This window comes from Phyllobates terribilis, unplaced genomic scaffold (assembly GCF_046119375.1).
Source record: "Phyllobates terribilis strain yellow unplaced genomic scaffold, ASM4611937v1 Scaffold_9__5_contigs__length_417890890, whole genome shotgun sequence".
Taxonomy (NCBI): domain Eukaryota; kingdom Metazoa; phylum Chordata; class Amphibia; order Anura; family Dendrobatidae; genus Phyllobates; species Phyllobates terribilis.
Window position 1 is genome coordinate 227,075,690 of NW_027362769.1, and position 17,084 is coordinate 227,092,773.

Here is a 17,084-nt window from a genome sequence, read left to right on the forward strand (position 1 = left end):
TGCAGTCAGATATCATCCAAGTGCAGTCCAATGTTTTCGGCGCACCCATACAAGTGATCCATTATTCGGATGTAGCCGCAGCATGCTGCTATTGTTTACTCATGCTGAATCGGTATGCGAAAAAAGCACTGATCTGCACTGCCCCACAGTATAACATAGGGCTGAGCGCTATCCGATAAAACATCAGAGAGCACTCGTCTGATGAATACGCTCTAAATATAACAAACATTTCAGAAAATGGTTACATTTCTTCCTAACTATAACACATGTTGTAGGCGTCAATTTTTCCAAGCTCTTTACATCATTTTTTGTAACCTGACACATACAAGTGCCACGTTACGCACACCTTTTTTTTTTTTCCTCTGACTTGAGAAATCATAAATATTCAGTATAGTTCTCCCTAAAACTACATGACACAACTGATAATAAAAGGAAACTGTGCAACCTACTGGCTTTTCACATGACTCTCTCGGATCTAATCTGCAAACTGCAGGTTTAAATAGTTTTCCCTCTCAGTTTAACCATTATCTGATCCAAAAGGCATGCAGGGCTGTCTGTGCTGAGTGCTGCTGAATCCAGCTCAGCAGCGCCCTCTGCAGTACAGCAGCGCACAGAAGCTACTTAACTCTTCTGACGTCTCCAGAATTTCTAGGAATGCCCCTTCCCTGTTACTATATTTGGAGGTAGTTTCTAGGAAAATAATTTTCAGAGGATCTGGACTTCAGCACAGCTCCATAATCAGAACCACTTTCAGGATCTTTTTTTTTTTCTCTCTCCCTGCAGCAAACTCAGGAGTCTTTTTTTATATGCTGGATCCACAGCCTGATCTGCAACACTGTTGTACAGAACCTGAATCCATATAGCTGGCACTTGTGGAGATGACAGATTTCACTAGCTACATGTGCATTTTTAGTCACTTTTTTTGGATCTCTCCTGCAGCCACCAGTGGATTTTTTTTTTTTTTTTACCCCTGATCTGGCCTCTTGTGGCGTGACCATGATGATGATGAAGAAATGTTACAGAAGCCTGGCAATGTGATCTTTATATAATGAGTCAGGATTCGCTAAGGGAAGGAGCAGGGCTGAGGATCAAGCTTCTCCCAGCTCTCAGGGAATGACAAGCAGGAGGGAGATCTGCAGCCTGGGCTCTCCCTGCTGGCTCCACAGCCTGTAAGTTACCCTCCTTTTGTCCTGATTTCTAGAAATAATACAGAATGCAGCAGCCTGTAATCAGCATTGCTAGTGCATGGCACATACACATGGCACAATGCATGCTCTGATACCCTGGATATGCAGGTGTGGTGTGTCTGACTATAGGGGATCCATAGCTGCTTGATTGCAATTGATCATTACTTTATAGTATGACCTTGTATATTGCTGGATGGTGTGTGCACATAGCACTTTATTCTACAATCCTGCTGTAGATTGCATGAAGACAATGGACTAAGTACCTGTATTCTCAGGGGACCTTGCCATAGACAGTCTGACATTCAGCTGCAGTCTGCTTTATTACACTGCTGGCTGCTAAAGCAACAGATCTCAGCTGATTTGTGCTGCTTCTTGTAAAGTCATGCTTTTTTTTATCATCTGCAAATGATACCATCTTTTCTCGTGGGTTTGTATATTTGTTAAAAAAAAAAAGTTGCATAAATATATTATATATATATATATATATATATATATATATATATACATACATATAATACATATCTGTTTTAAAGCTGCCCTTGGAGGAAAGAGTTAACTTTTTAGTACGTCAGTACATGTCGGCTACATTTTATTTTTCAATACTCTGTAAAACATAACCTTGTAACCATTTTTACGCTCATGGCGTGCACGTTTGAAATAATGTGAACACACCCACTAAGACTGAACGCTGTCCTATGCGTTAGCACCAGGATAGGCTTTTTTTTGGGGGGGTGTTTTTGCTTTAAAATGTCCTAAAACCCATATGGGAGCACATATTTTAATTAGCCCAAATTCATCAACATAGTTTTGTAGAAAGGAGCAGCCAAGGATTGTCGCTTATTCTGATTGTTGAGTGGTATTTTCTGAAAGGCTTGGACTGGTATGGAAATATAGATCATAAATGTTCCATTTGATTAATAATGGCTCTAGAACCTTTGACTGTTGGGACTTGATAACGTGCCCCCTTCCCGCCTGAACATAGGGGCCAGGAGGCCTTTTTAGTCTTTCGACCTACCTGAGCCTATACTTTTTGAAAGAGTTGTCACTAACACTTATATTCACATAGTGAAACCATAAAATACTTACATTTCATGGATTACACTGTTATATTTACATATTTACACTATTATATTTACATGTTTACACTATTAGATTTAAATATTTACGCTATTAGATTTACTTATTTACACTATTAGATTTATGTATTTTAACACCTTAAGAGGCAAATGATGCTTATACCTTTATAGATATGAATTCTCGCCATCACGTCAGGTTCATTAAAAGGTCCCTGTAACCAATACTCTCAAAATCCCTTATAAAGTTATCATGTTTAAATAATCCCTTCCAAACGCTCCCTAAATTGTTGATATGTTATAAACCTTTAACTTTTATGGTGGTTAGGGGTAGGGCAGAGTTGTTAAAAAAAAAAAAGAAGGCACAATTTGCTATACATTTCATATCATCCAATTATTTTACCAGTTGTTACTTTTTTGGGTTCCGGCTGAGGCGCCTGCAATCCACGATGCAAGCCAAAACTAACAAAATAAGGGTTGACAGCTACATTTGGAAAGGACTTGAATCTTATGGCTCTTGTTCTCCAGTTAACCCTGCTGTGTCCTTTTTTTTTTTTTTTTTTTTAATGCATTTACAGAAAGAAAAAAAGTATGTTTTTTTTATTCTTGCTGAAGTCGTCGGTAAGTGGACAAAAGCAAATATTCAAATGTGTTCTGAACTGAAAGGGTTAATCTATTTCGATGATGTTGGATATCTTGCTTTTTTTTTGGGAGGGCAATTGAAAAATAAATGTATGGTTTCTAATGAAGGAAGCTGTGGAGTAAATAGGAGATTCTGCCATTAAGTAATTGTATATGATACAGTCAGTAAAAAGTCTTTAGAAGTTTTATACAAAGTTATGAATTTGCTTCCATTACTTTCCAGCAGGAGGGATATATTTTGGACCATAACTCTATCATCAGTGTGTGGTTTCAGAGTCGGGATTTTGGGGGCGAGATGAGCTTATTTTTTATCCAACTGGCCCGCAAAGTCCCGCTTTTGGGGGCCACTTATATCTCCAGAAAGAAACACAAATCAAGAATATTTTTTTTTTCTTCGGTCAGTATTATTTCTGTGCTTTACCTTTGTAGCTAATGGAAACATGGATATCACATGTTTGTAATTTACGAAAAAATGCCAGGATAACATTATTACATAATATTACATACGCCTACACTTTACTTCTGCACATACAAGGTTTCTGCTGTTTGTAGATGGAGGGAAATCAAACTTTATTAAAATATTATATTTCAGTTTAATAATTTCTTATCACAATGTAATGTGTTTTATGAAATTATAATATATTTAAAATTACATTATCTATTGATGAAACATATAAGAGTAAACATAAGAATACCAATTAAAAATATATACCGTATACGTATTTTTAATTAGTATTCTAATATATGAGAGATTAAAGTGATTCTATTTTTTTTCTTTCAGTAATTAACCAAAAATAATGAATTATTTTGTTATTTTAATGTTGAGATAATTTTACTTTATTCACACTTATCGTAATTAACTATTAAAAACCGGTATCGATAGCAAATGGGAATTATACATCAGCTCTAATTTGGAACCTATTTACTGTGGAGTTTATGTAGATGATACAGTAAGGTCACACCAGTGTATTTTCATAATTTTATTTTAATATTGTTCAGTGCAGTGAATTATGTGGATAATTACAGTTTAGAAAGTAAAATTCTAGCCTTAAATTGGTAAAAAAATTGTTCAGTGCGTTTTTGGAGGCAAGAAAGACATGTGAAGGATCCGATTGAGTTGTTATAAAACAGCTCGTGGGGTTTTCACACTTGTGTATGTAAGTGAGAACACTAATTAATATTGGATTTTTGCATGATTACTTTAGTATCCTACAAGACTGAGATGAGGCCCAAACTTTTTTCTCGCTAGTTTTTTTTTTTTTTTTTTTTTTTTTTTTTTTTTAAATTTCTGCTTTTTTTTTCTATAAAAAAAAAAATGAAGACTGTACTTTTGAATACTTCAGTTTAAATAATTGCACCGCCATGTGGAAAACCTCACGTTGTCGTTCAGTGTCTAAAAAAACCCAGCTCAGCTTTCTCTGCTCTGTTTTTAACACCTTTGTTGCAAATATTCTCTTTAGACACTAGTATAATATTTCCTCTGGAAATGTGGATTACCATCTGTAGAGTAATATAATACCAGGAGCGAGTAAAGTAAAGTCGCTATTTATTAACAGTTTCCCACCATTTGTCAATAATTATATTATATGGTATTGGGTGTCAATAATAATTATTATCGAATTTCTATTTTTTTTTTTTAGCTGATTTGACCATTTTTCTAATACAAACTAGAAACAAGGAGAGTTGAATATATATATACGCTGGACGAAGAAGAAATTGTGTACAGGTTTGGTCTAGGCCTAATGTAAGCCTTGTATCTCCTGTGTGAATGGAGCGGTAATGCGCATGTGTAGCAACCGATCCCATAGCCAATGAATGGAGCAATGGTTACACATGCGCATTACAGATTCATACATGCTGAGGATATGGGATCCACATTTATAGGACTGGTGGGAGTCAAAGTGGTCGAATCCCTACCAAGTCTTGAGAAAAGGCTTTTGTGTCCCTCATGTGGAAAGAGTGGTAGTGTGCATGTGTGACCATTTCTATGGGATTTGTATTGCGCATGCATCAGACAACAGTGGTCATATTCTTTTTTAACAGATCTTTTCGAAAATACTTACACTTTGATTTGAAGCTCAACATTGCAAAAATCCTAAGTGTTTCTTAACTTAAAAAGAGAGGGACTTTTTACTCTTTCGTGGTAATTAGTTTCTCACAAATTGAAAACCACCTATCAATCTGTTAGTAAACTTTTTTATTACTTGAAAATGCTAAGTCAAAGGAGACAACCAATATAACTGTACTTCTTGTCCATGAACAACTGCCGATCTACTAACAAATGTCCAATTAGCTACACATGTATATATTTTGTTGTATGTATACATACATAGATATAATTCTTTTTTTGTTTGTTTTGCGTATGTATAGCTAAATTACTGTTCAATATAATTTGAAGTGATGGTCTCGGCTGCTCCACTGGCACAAAGACCAACCGGATGTTTTGCCTACCAAACTGCATTAAAAGTCATGTGTAGGTCCAACTGATCTTGCCATATTTCGAGAGGCTCCACCTCGTTATCATGCAGAGCACCCTGAATGAAACATGGAGCGACTAGTAGAGATGAGCTAACCTGAACTGTAAAGTTTGGGGTTCGTACCGAACATGAACACTGAAATACGAACATGGACTTCTCGCAGAAGTCTGTTTTAGTGTTCGGAGTTCCGGGCGAAGTTCGAAAATAAACTCCTAGCACTTACTATGAACATTTTACAACACCAAAGTTTGTGCCCCTCTTGACTTCTATGGGGTTCTGGTTAAAGTTCAGGTAGAGTTCTGGTACCCGAACCAAACTTTTGACTAAAGTTTGGTCGAACCCGAACTTCCAGGGGTCCACTCATCCCTAGCGACTAGCTATAGGGATGAGGGACCTTTTGTTTTTGGTGGAATTAATTAAGGACTGTCCAACTGTTTTCTGGTGTAAAAAGTGTAGGACAATTTTGCATAAGTCACGTTTGTGCAAAAATGTTGGAACATTTTTCAATTACCCATCCACTTTACAAAAGTGATGAAGATGTAGACAGAGATTACAAGGAGAGGGCGACCACTCTCACACCCCAACAGATTACCAGAAATTGGTGTAAATTGTAGCGTAAATCTATCCTAGTTTATGATAAGTGTAGTTTTCATTTTTTTTTTTGCACACGGATAGACAAAAATGTACCAAATTTATTACGAAGCACCGGTTAATATATTTGGCACATTTTATACCAGCACTACAACAGTAAGGCTATGTGCCCACGATGCAGAAATGCTGCATATTTTTTCCGCATCTCCATGGCAGGAAAAACGCATGTGGATTTTACATGCATTTGTCAAGCGTTTTTGCATGCATTTGTGCATGCGGGTTATCAAGCGCTTTTCCAAGCGATTCTAGCATCACTTGGAAAGTACTTGACAACTTGTTCACACTATATAAATCCATGGAACCTGCATGGATTTATAGTAGTGTGACCAAGTAATAGTTAAAAAAAAAGAATAAGAATGATAAAAAATAAAAAATAAAGATTATACTTACCTTCCGATAGCCCCGGTGTTTTCTCTGCTACGTCTGGTGTGTTGTATGGGTCGCGGTGGTGTGAAAGGACCTGAGGTGACGTCATTGAGTCATGTGACAGGTCACGCGACCGCCTGACCTGTAACATGACTAAATGACGTCACAGCAGGTCCTTTTAGACCATCGCGAGCCATAAAACAGACCGGACGTAGCGGAGAAAACACCGGGGCTATCGGAAGGTAAGTATAATCTTTATTTTTTATTTTTAATTATTTTTTTTAACAAGTTCTATGGTACCCGGGTCTGGAGGAGAGTCTCCTCTTCTCCAGACCCGGGTACCATCCGGACATTGAACTGCATGATAACCGCATGTGCCCATGCGGATGTTATCCGATTCAATGCAAGTCAATGGCGGCAATTACGCTGCATGTCTGCAAAATTAATGGACATGCTGCGTATTTTTCCGCAATGATAATCCGCAGCGGAAATTTCCGCAGCATGTGCACAGCACATGCGGATTATCATTGGGGACCATGGAGCACGTATTACCAAGTGTTTTTGCAAGCGTTTTCGCTGCGGTAATTCCGTGGCAAAAACGCTTGAAAAACGCATAGTGGGCACGCAGCCTAAGTATAAGGCTGGCATATGAACTGCACCTGAAATGAATGAATATTTCTTTTGGGCTCTTCGAAAGTTGTTAGTAGTTGCTTATTTCTGTTGCCTCTGTGGGTGAACCTGAGTGGTCCTGAACAATTCTGTATGAATTTACTAAGCTACAACAGTCGTCATAACTAATTGTTGTGGCAAAATGCATACACATTACCATTTTAAGCATTACTTAAAGGGAACCTGTCAGTAGGCTTTCACTAGTGTTGAGCGAATTTGTTCGTCATTTCAAATTTGTGTTCGGGGTTCCGGCTTATTCGAGGCAAAAAATCGGCTCCGCCCACAAACATCCCTGATTTGCCACACTGTAATGTAAATGTTATCTGCGTGACAGCGTGGCAAATCAGGGATGTTCGTGGGCGAAGCTGATGTTTTGCTGCGAACAAGCCGGAACCCCGAATACGAACACAAATTTGAAATGCCGAACACTAGTTTTCACCACCAAAATATTGATGTGCGCATAGCTCTTTGAAAGACAAATACACCATTACCTTTAGCTAGACAGTTGTTAATAAGAAATTATATTTTAAATGAGTATGCAAATGAGGCTGAAGTGCTTTCAGCATTTGGAAGCACTTCCTAAGCCTTTGTCGCTCCGGCTCTATTCCCCCTCCAGCGTCACTGCCTCCTGACTGACTGTCATTTGCTTGAAGTAACACAGGAAAGGAGCTGTCAGTCAAGTAGGAGGCAGCAGCGCAGGAGCAGCCTATGAAGTTGTACAGAGGCTTGGGAAGTGCTTCCATGCACCAATAGCTCTTCAGCCTCATTTGCATACCCATTCAAACACTGATTTCTCAGTAATAGAGGAAAGGAAGGGCTAGCTAAAGGTATTGCTGGACTTGTCTTTGAAAGAGCTACATGTGCATATAAATACTTTGGGGGTGAAATCTTGCTGACAGATTCCCTTTAACATGACATAGTCTCAAATTAATTTACATATCTCAATTTAAAATACCTGGTTGATCATACACTAGTGAGGCTCATGGAGTGGGATATACTATAGGAATATGGTTTATACTATAAGAACTGGGGTTTGGATTCATTTTTATTGTAAGGCAGGAGAAAGTCTTGCAGCGATTACTAAGACATTACAGGTGTCCTCCAGCTGCACGGCAAACTTTGTAATTCAAGTAAAAAAGAAAAGTTTGGATCTTTCTACTTTGTCATGCTAAGTATTTGCTGTATATCAGCACATGTTGGGTACGCATTCATCACCTATGAACATTTGGTGAAAGGTTGCCCTGGTTGAAACATTTACATCTTGGTCCATTTGCAGGGTCTACAACATGGCCGCTCCTTCAACCTCTGTGCATAAATTTCCAGACAAAGAAACTGTGTAGTTCTGTCAGTGAAGTATGTCAAGTTATAGCTCGTGGAATTTACCCAGAAACTGTTGAAACTTTGTATGATGTTATATTGTCTGCATTATAGGGAGAGGATGGCTACAATATCTGGGCCAGTGGGAGGCGTATTATTTATTGTTCTGTACAGTTATAGAGTCAAATGTTGCGGTCATTTTGAAAGACGAACCATTATTTAAGAAAAGCCAGGCTACTCATTGTGTTAGGCAATCTTTACAACGGCATTTTCATACCTCCTAGTTGATTGATATCCCCCCGTCCTGTGCGTCACCTCCAACCATCACTACATTTTACTCATACAATGTTGCCAGGTATTATTTATAATTTGGTTGGAGTTGAGGTTGATGTAGAGTAAGAGGGTACGACCAATCCAGCCAGGATGGTGGGGGGTTGGAGCTAGAACTGTATGACTTTCCTAAGCTCGGTACCACCCAAGTGACTCTAAAAAATGTAAGTTTTAACATGCAGAGAAAGGGGGTCTGGCTTAACTATTGAAATAAGCCCTCTAATCACGTGCCGACACAGAAAACTCTCTCTTGTGTTGGAGCCAAGCTGAAAGAGAAGCTGTCAAGACCCAGGAGCCGCACCGATCAGGGCATCAAATTTAAGTAGGAAGTTGCGCACATACATAGATAAATATATGTTTTTCAAGTTGGACAACCCCTTTAATTATGTCCCAAATAGTAGCCTAATTGTACATGAGATTTTGAAAGGCAACAAATTGGCAGAACACAACACGGGACTTCCCTTTAGGTACACAGTAATTATAGATAAATGCAGTTTGTAAGAATAAAGCCTCCAAACCCACATTGAATCTAATCTACAGGATAATTATGAACTGTCAGATTGTCCAACTATAGGAAAACATTTTTAAGATATTGTACTCTTGTTCTGTGTGTAAGAGCTCATGCCTCACAACTCATTTTCCCGTACAAGTGCTATCTGTGGTTTTCACAGAGAGAACTCGTAGCCATGATATTTTATGGAGCTGTGCACATGTCCAGGTGGTCCGCGGAAAAAAGAGATATCCAATTTTGATCCGAGTGTTGGATCAAAATCGGCAATGCAAGTCTATGGGTTGGTGAAAAAAATTGGACTGCACTTGAATGACATCTGAGTGCGGTCCGATTTTCATGGACTGACAGAATATAGAAGGTGGAGAAATTTTTTTTTCTCTCCACGTCTAAGAAAAACTAATGCCGCTCTAATGAAACTCTGATTAAACTTTGATCAAACCCTGATCAAAATAATCAGACCATTTTTCATGTGAACCTACTGTCACAGGTGTGTCAGGTGTAACAGACAGTTGCTCTGGACCTGACTGTAGAAAGTCACTGCGCTTGGCATTGCGGACTCCTTCTTAATCCTTCTTCCTTTAGAACCCAGCAGCAACCTCCCTCCTGCTGCTGATTGCCACACTCTTGCTTGGTAGTTAAAAACTCTCAGTTTGCTCCAGGGAATCGCTGGTGATAGTTCTATGTATCTTTGTGCAGGCTTGGAGCACTAGCAGTCGGCTAGCTTCTTCCCTGGTGCCCTTGGAGGACAGTTGGCGTTATCTCTCTAATGTCTGCTCAAGCGAAGTTTATCCCCTTTGTTTGTCTACCTTGTTGTCTTTAGTTTGTAGTGGGGTCTGACCAGTGCTCACCCCTCCCTATCTAGGGCCAAGCTCTAGGGACATTCAGGGCTTAGCGTCCTGCTTGGCGCTAGGTGTGGAACCTATATAAGGATGATAGGGTAGGCAGGGTGATATTAGATCTGCCTAGGGGTCTCCACTTCCCTTTTCCCTAGTGTTTGGACTTCCTCCCCTCTTCCCTTTGTGTTGCACTTAGTCTTTCCCACACCTTGCATGACACCTACCCTAATGCTAATATAGCTCAGACCTTTACATTTACATTACTACTGCATAAGCTCTTGGGGTTTATGGCCTTTATTGTATTACTTTGGTAAATGAAAACACATCATGTTGATCTAATGTTTTATCTTTTTTGTATTGGTTATTGTTAGTGATCTGATCACATTTTATATTAGAAAATTATGCAATACCCAAGAGTTTACATAGCCAGGACTCTTAGAGCAACAGCATTAAACTGCATTGAATAAAGGATGTGGTTGAAAAAGTTGGCCAGGCAAAAGGCAACGGGCAAATGTCCATTTCTCACAGCCTGGTCAAGTATTAGGAAGCACCAAGCCAAATTTCAGTGTGTGTATGTTATGAAAAAGACTTTTGCAACTCAACTTTTCTTCTAATTAATTTGAATTTAGGGAAACATTTATTACTTTTTTATTGACAAAATGAATTAAGTTTTATTTGTTTAAATTCAGAAAGTTTCTGCATGTTACTATTGCTCATTACGGCTGTTCTTTAGTGTTGTGTTAGTGTTGTGTTCAGTACTGATCTCTTCATTCATAATGGAGTCTTAAGGCAAAAATTTACCGATATTCCTCCATGCATGGTGGTGTCCTGAATCTCTAACAAAAGCAGACATTGAGGGGAAAAAAGCAATATTTTTGGATTTCAGCATTCCAAATCCTTTGTTTTCAAAAGTAATGTCTCTGTCAGGTTTTCTGTCAGCAGCTTCTTCTCCTCTCCCAACTGAGGACACACGCACATTCGACCGAGCCCAACATGAATGAGTATGAAGGGTGTGTTGGGAGGAGTATATGTCGGTTGAATAAGTATTTGGCAGACACATTTTTTTTTAGGTGTACGGATATCTTTTACAAATGTCTGATTAAACTCATGTTGCTATTAACTTAGAAGAAAACAATCCAAAATTATTATGTCCTCTATGTCAAGATTACACCCCTCAGTGGGTCTGGGTTGCACTTACTGACTGCTCAACCGTCCAATCTGGTACAGGGGCGTGCTGAAGCTGTCAGTACTTTGACAGCTCAGTGTCCAATCTGGTGCAGGGGAGTCCTGAGCTATTGGTGTTTTGATTGACAGCTCGGTTGACAATCTGAGACAGGGAGGTGCTGGCTGTCTCCAGGTGTTCATTGTCCCATGTCATTGCTCAGCTACTTAGCGGGGTTGTTAGTCTCAGGCCTCTGACAGATGTAGCTTCAGCTAAGTGTGGTTGGTTTTCTCTGTGCCTAGTGTTTTGCTTGATGATCTTTCGTTGCCTGACCTTGGACCTCTTTTTGACTCTCCATCGGTTTAACCCCTTTGTTCTGATCCTCTATCCTCCTGGTATTTTGACCTCGGACCATTACCTGACTATGACTTTGTCTCTTCCCTCTGTATATGACGTACCCTCCTGGCTTTTGACCTCAGACCCCTTGACTAACCAACTCACGGCTTGTCCGTGAGAAGTGACTTAGTGTCACAGTCTAATTGAAAAGACTATAAAGGGGTATTCTCAACATCAATCTTTATAACTTTCCAGACTGCCGGGAGCGGGAGGAGGGGTGTCAGAGACCTCCTGATTGATTGACAGTTAGGACCAGTCCCATTGTCATGCTTCTGACCAGAACTATGTGCTCTCCCCTGTTGTAAGCAGAAACAGTTTTGCTTCTGCTGCATCGGAGAAGGGTAGCTGCAGCAATCGGGACAGCTTAAGAGCAGCGCTTACTAGCTTTAATGGAAAGGAGACTTAGGCAGTGAGAAGTAAAAAATAAATGTAAAAATCCCTCTGTTCTTGAGAACGGAAAGAATTTTTAATAACCAGCAACTTGCAAAGTTGCTTGTTTCTACAAGCAGTTTGTAATTTTACCAATTTATCATAATGAGAATAACCCTTTGAGCGGTGTTAGATGTTGCATTATGATTTCCATATTGTAGCAGTTTGCAGCCCTTTAAATCCCTTTTTTGTTATAAAATGTGTCAGCTGAATGTTACTATCTTTGTATACACAGTTGTCCGTTGTTAAGCAACCACTATCTTGACATCTAAGACTCTGTTCACATCTCATTTTGATTTTACGTCAAAGGCATATATTTGGGAGAGTCTTGTAACAGCTGCCAATTCCCCGAGAAAAAAGGCTATGAAATATTCCATTGTATACAGAGGGGAAGGTCGCCCATAGGCTCCTGTTACGTATACTGTCCAAAATATATATAGTCTATGGTATACAAATTTTTAATTGTGTCTCTTAACACTTTCCTAAATGGTGAAAGAAGGTATATTCAGGTATATCAGCCTAATCTGTACTGAAAGGTTGTACACTTGGCACATATTGGTGTATAGACGCAACATGCAGAGCAATGAGATTGCGTATGAGCTTCTCATGTCCGGAAAAAACAACTAAAACTACATAAATATTTATCAATAACCAGTAAATTCACAATCTCAGTTGTCGTCAATGTCACTTATTGGTTTCATTAATGTAAAATTTTAACGTCTATCTTCCAAAGATAAATAGATCGCTCACAAAAAATGTCTTTCAAACAAGCCAAACAACTTGGATTCACCAAATCACAGATCAAAGTAGGCAAATGACCAGAACCAAAGTCAGGAAGGACTGGATTGTAGGATAATCTAAAGAATATTCCACAGTAGTACTAGCGTGAAACAGTGTCATACAAAGGGTGAATATTATGCCTTGATATGGCCACAAAGCGCATTGTTGACTTCCAATATTCTTATTTTCCACAAATGTTAACCTGACTTTGTTTAAAACGTTTTGTAAGAGTCTTATGAAAAATAGATTGACTTCCAAGTCAGAATCAATGATATGCAGCACTTAAAGTGTGAACATTGTCCTTCCTTACCTTAACTTTTGGATCAACAAATCCATTTTATCACACAATGTCTATGGTTTTTGTCTGTGTGGCTACCTAGTGCTTCAGATGTAAAGGTTTAACTAGCATTTTAGTGAAATTGTGTTGTTGGTTTGTAAAATACTGCTACAAAAATGAAAAAAATAAATAAATAAAAAAAAATATATATACACTTGCCTAATTTTCCAGCACTATGCCTCCACTCTCAGTCCTATGTCTGCCCTCTGTCTCCTGAAATAATTTCACATGGCTACTGATCAGATGCAGCCTTCACATTTTTGTCTGAGCAGAAGTAACACTGTTCTTCCAATTATACAAAAATGTGAAGGCCGGAGCTGATCAAAAGCAACTGATTGGCTGCAGCGGTCTATGTCACTAGACTATCAGGGGACACCGGGCTGAGAGCTGAAGAGTGGCTCCTGTCCGGGAATTAAGCATAAATATATTTTTTTATTTATGCAGCACCCTGGATCACTTAATAAGCTGTGGTCCAGTAAGAAAAGGTAAAGGTAGACATATCATATGCAGCCACCTTCCCTCATTTTCAATTTTCTTTCTTTCTTGAATTGAATTCTTCAATTCATTGTCATTTTTTTCTGGTTTGCCTTTGTCCAATATTTTCTTATTTTCTTCTTATCTTATCCAGTGGTTTTCTCCTTATTTTCAGTGAAAGAAAATCTGCTTGTTTTTTTATCTCCAAGCTGTGTCCATTTTTACCATCAGTGTGTGATCAGTGTACAGTCCGTGTGTCCGCTTTTACCATCAGTGTTTAGTCCGTGTGTCCGATTTTACCATCAGTGTTTGGCCCGTGTGTCCAATTTTACCATCAGTGTTTGACCCGTGTGTCTGATTTTACCATCAGTGTTTTGCCCGTGTGTCCGATTTTACCATCAGTGTTTGGTCCGAGTGTCCGATTTTACCATCAGTGTTTGGTTTGTGTGTCCGATTTTTCCATCAGTGTTTGGCCCGTGTGTCCGATTTTACCATAAGTGTGTGATCAGTGTACAGTCCATGTGTCTGATTTTACCATCAGTGTTTGGCCCGTGTGTCCGATTTTACCATAAGTGTGTGATCAGTGTACAGTCCATGTGTCTGATTTTACCATCAGTGTTTGGCCCGTGTGTCCGATTTTACCATAAGTGTGTGATCAGTGTACAGTCCGTGTGTCTGATTTTACCATCAGTGTTTGGTCCGAGTGTCCGATTTTACCTTCAGTGTGTCAGTGTACAGTCCGTGTGTCAGTTTTTACCATCAGTGTGTCATCAGTGTACAGTAAATCAAAAAAATCACTGCACACCCTAAAGTGGTGCTCAAGAAGGGACCGTGCCCTGTCACATGTGAAAATAACCTTGGTACTCGAAAAAATTCTGCTTAAGAAAATTTATTACAGTCCATATTAATATACAGTAAACATACGTTAACGTTTCGGTCTACACGACCTTCTTCAGTTGACCGTATATTCGTATCAATGGTATAAGGGAAGATAAGCCGCGCTGCCGGTCCTGAGTCCCCTACGAGCTCCCTAGCAGGCTGTCCTAGTTGACTCCTCCAGCTTATCTTCCCTTATACCATTGATACGAATGGTCAACTGAAGAAGGTCGTGTAGACCGAAACGTTAACGTATGTTTACTGTATATTAATATGGACTGTAATAAATTTTCTTAAGCAGAATTTTTTCGAGTGCCAAGGTTATTTTCACATGTCATCAGTGTACAGTCCGTGTGTCTGTTTTTACCATCAGTGTGTCAGTGTTTTTCCAGTATGGATAAAGAAATAAATGACAAAGCTTCTCCTATACTTTGCAATGTTAAACGCGGACAGCACACGGATGCCACACTGATGACACACGGATGCCATCTGTGCGCTGTACGTGTCTGTCATGGACCCATAAACTTGTATTGGCCTTTGTCATCCAGAAAAAGCGAACATGACTGTGTGTTTTGCACGGACATGCAGTCCATATAAAAACACGGACATATGCATAGCAGCATAGGTTATAATAGGGACGTGTGTTATCTGAAAAAAACAGATGCCACACATACTGGAGACACAGGCATGTGAAGGAGGCCTAACAGTGAGAGCAGCAACTTGTAAAATATTTTGCAGGAGTCAAGTAGATGAGCTACCATGACTCTTCTGCCAAGTAGCTCCTCTCATTTGACTCCTGCACGGTAATTTACATACAGCAAGCTTATCAATTAATTTATAATTTTTATAAATTATTGCTTTTTACTATTGTATATAAAGATACTTATAGAAAGGGAAAGAGTAAGGCTATGTTCACACATCATGTTTTTTGATGCGTTTTTTTTATGCAAATTTTCAGCTGCGTTTTACAGTACCAGCAAAGTCTATGAGATTCCAGAAATCTCATGCACACATCAGGTTTTTTTTTTGTTCAGGATTTTGTGCTTTGCGTGTTTTTTTGCAAAATCGAGCATGTCACTTCTTTCAGTGTTTTTTTTCAGTGCTTTTTCACCCATTGAAAGTAATGGGTGGTGGAAAAAAACACTGAAAAAACGCACCAAAAACGCAGGTGTCAAGTTTTCAGCGTTTTTTCAGCATTTTTTGTGCCTAAACTAGAATGAGATTTTTATTTTTTTTTTTCACTGAACTTTTTATGCATAACATACGCAAAAGGACAGTGAAAATAAAACGCACCAAAAAAAAGCAAGAAAACCGCAACAAAATTCCTGAACAACCTCCTGGCAAGAGATCAGGTTTTGCTGCAGAAAATGAACACTGAAAAAACCATGATGTGTGAACATAGCCTAAAAGTAAAAGCTAATTGTAGCGGTTTACCGGAAATAAGAATTTATTGACCACTTCTTAACTTCTATGGTATCTTATATGACTTTTAGCTGCACTATTTTTATACCTGCTATTTGGTATAATGGATATGGAAACGGTGTAGTCCCATGTCTTATTAATTCATCCTTATCATTTTCATTTTAGAGAAAAAAAAAATTATTTGTTTTATAAAATAGGAATTCTCTCACTGGAATACTGACTAATTTGACAGAAAATGTAAGAAAATACTCCCTGTCTTCCCAACAAGCTTTAGCTGATGTTTCGCTACTTTCCTGCTGCCTCTCAGTTCTCACATCTCTCTGCTCGGTTTCGATGACGGCAAAAAGCAGACACAGACCTGTTATTAGTTTTTAACTAGTTAATTCCCAGACTTCTTAGGCTATGTTCAAACATCATGTTTTTTTCAGCATTTTTTGATGCAGTTTTTTATGCAATTTTTCAGCTGCCTTTTGCAGTACCAGCAGTCTATGAGAAACCAGAATTCTCTGTTCACACATCATGGTTTTTTTTGTTCATGATTTTGTGCCTTGCATGTTTTTTTGGAAAATAGAGCATGTCACTTCTTTCAGCATTTTTTCACCCATAGGAAGTAATGGGTGGTGAAAAAAACGCATCAAAAACGCACCAAAATTTGTTTCAGCATTTTTTCACCGTTTTTTTTATGCCAAAATAGAATGGGGTTCTTTTTTTGACAGAGCTTTAGGTACAGGCATAAAAAGAGACAGTGAAAAAAACGCTGCAAAAATGCACCAGAAAAGCAACAAAACTGCAAGAAAAATCCTGAACAAAATGCCCTTGAAGATCAGGTTTTGCTGCAGAAAATTGACACAAAAAAAAACCATGATGTGTGAACATAGCCTTACAAGCTAGACATGAAAAATTATCATTTTGAAAATTTTGTTTAATTCGAAGATAATGAGGCCTCATACGTATTTCACACTAAAAATCTGTTACATGTATGATACAGATGCATGGAGCTCGCAAAACAACATTTTTTTTTGTGGCCAAAAAAAAAAAAAACTATGCAGATTTTATGACGTGCTCTGAACATTCAGATTTCTGGTGCAAAATCCATACGTAACATTTGAGATTTTGGCAAAAAAAACTTCTGAGTATTTTTTGCCATGT

At 38.6% G+C, this 17,084-nt stretch overlaps 1 long non-coding RNA gene across 1 annotated transcript in view; it reads left to right on the forward strand.

The window, feature by feature from the left end:
* Positions 1–605: 605 nt before the first annotated feature.
* The window catches only part of LOC141160937 (uncharacterized), a 107,439-nt gene continuing 90,960 nt past the window's right edge, over positions 606–17,084 (forward strand). Inside the window, exon 1 of the long non-coding RNA XR_012250583.1 lies at positions 606–1,169. This is a non-coding gene — a long non-coding RNA (uncharacterized lncRNA). The remainder of the gene's footprint in view (positions 1,170–17,084) is intronic.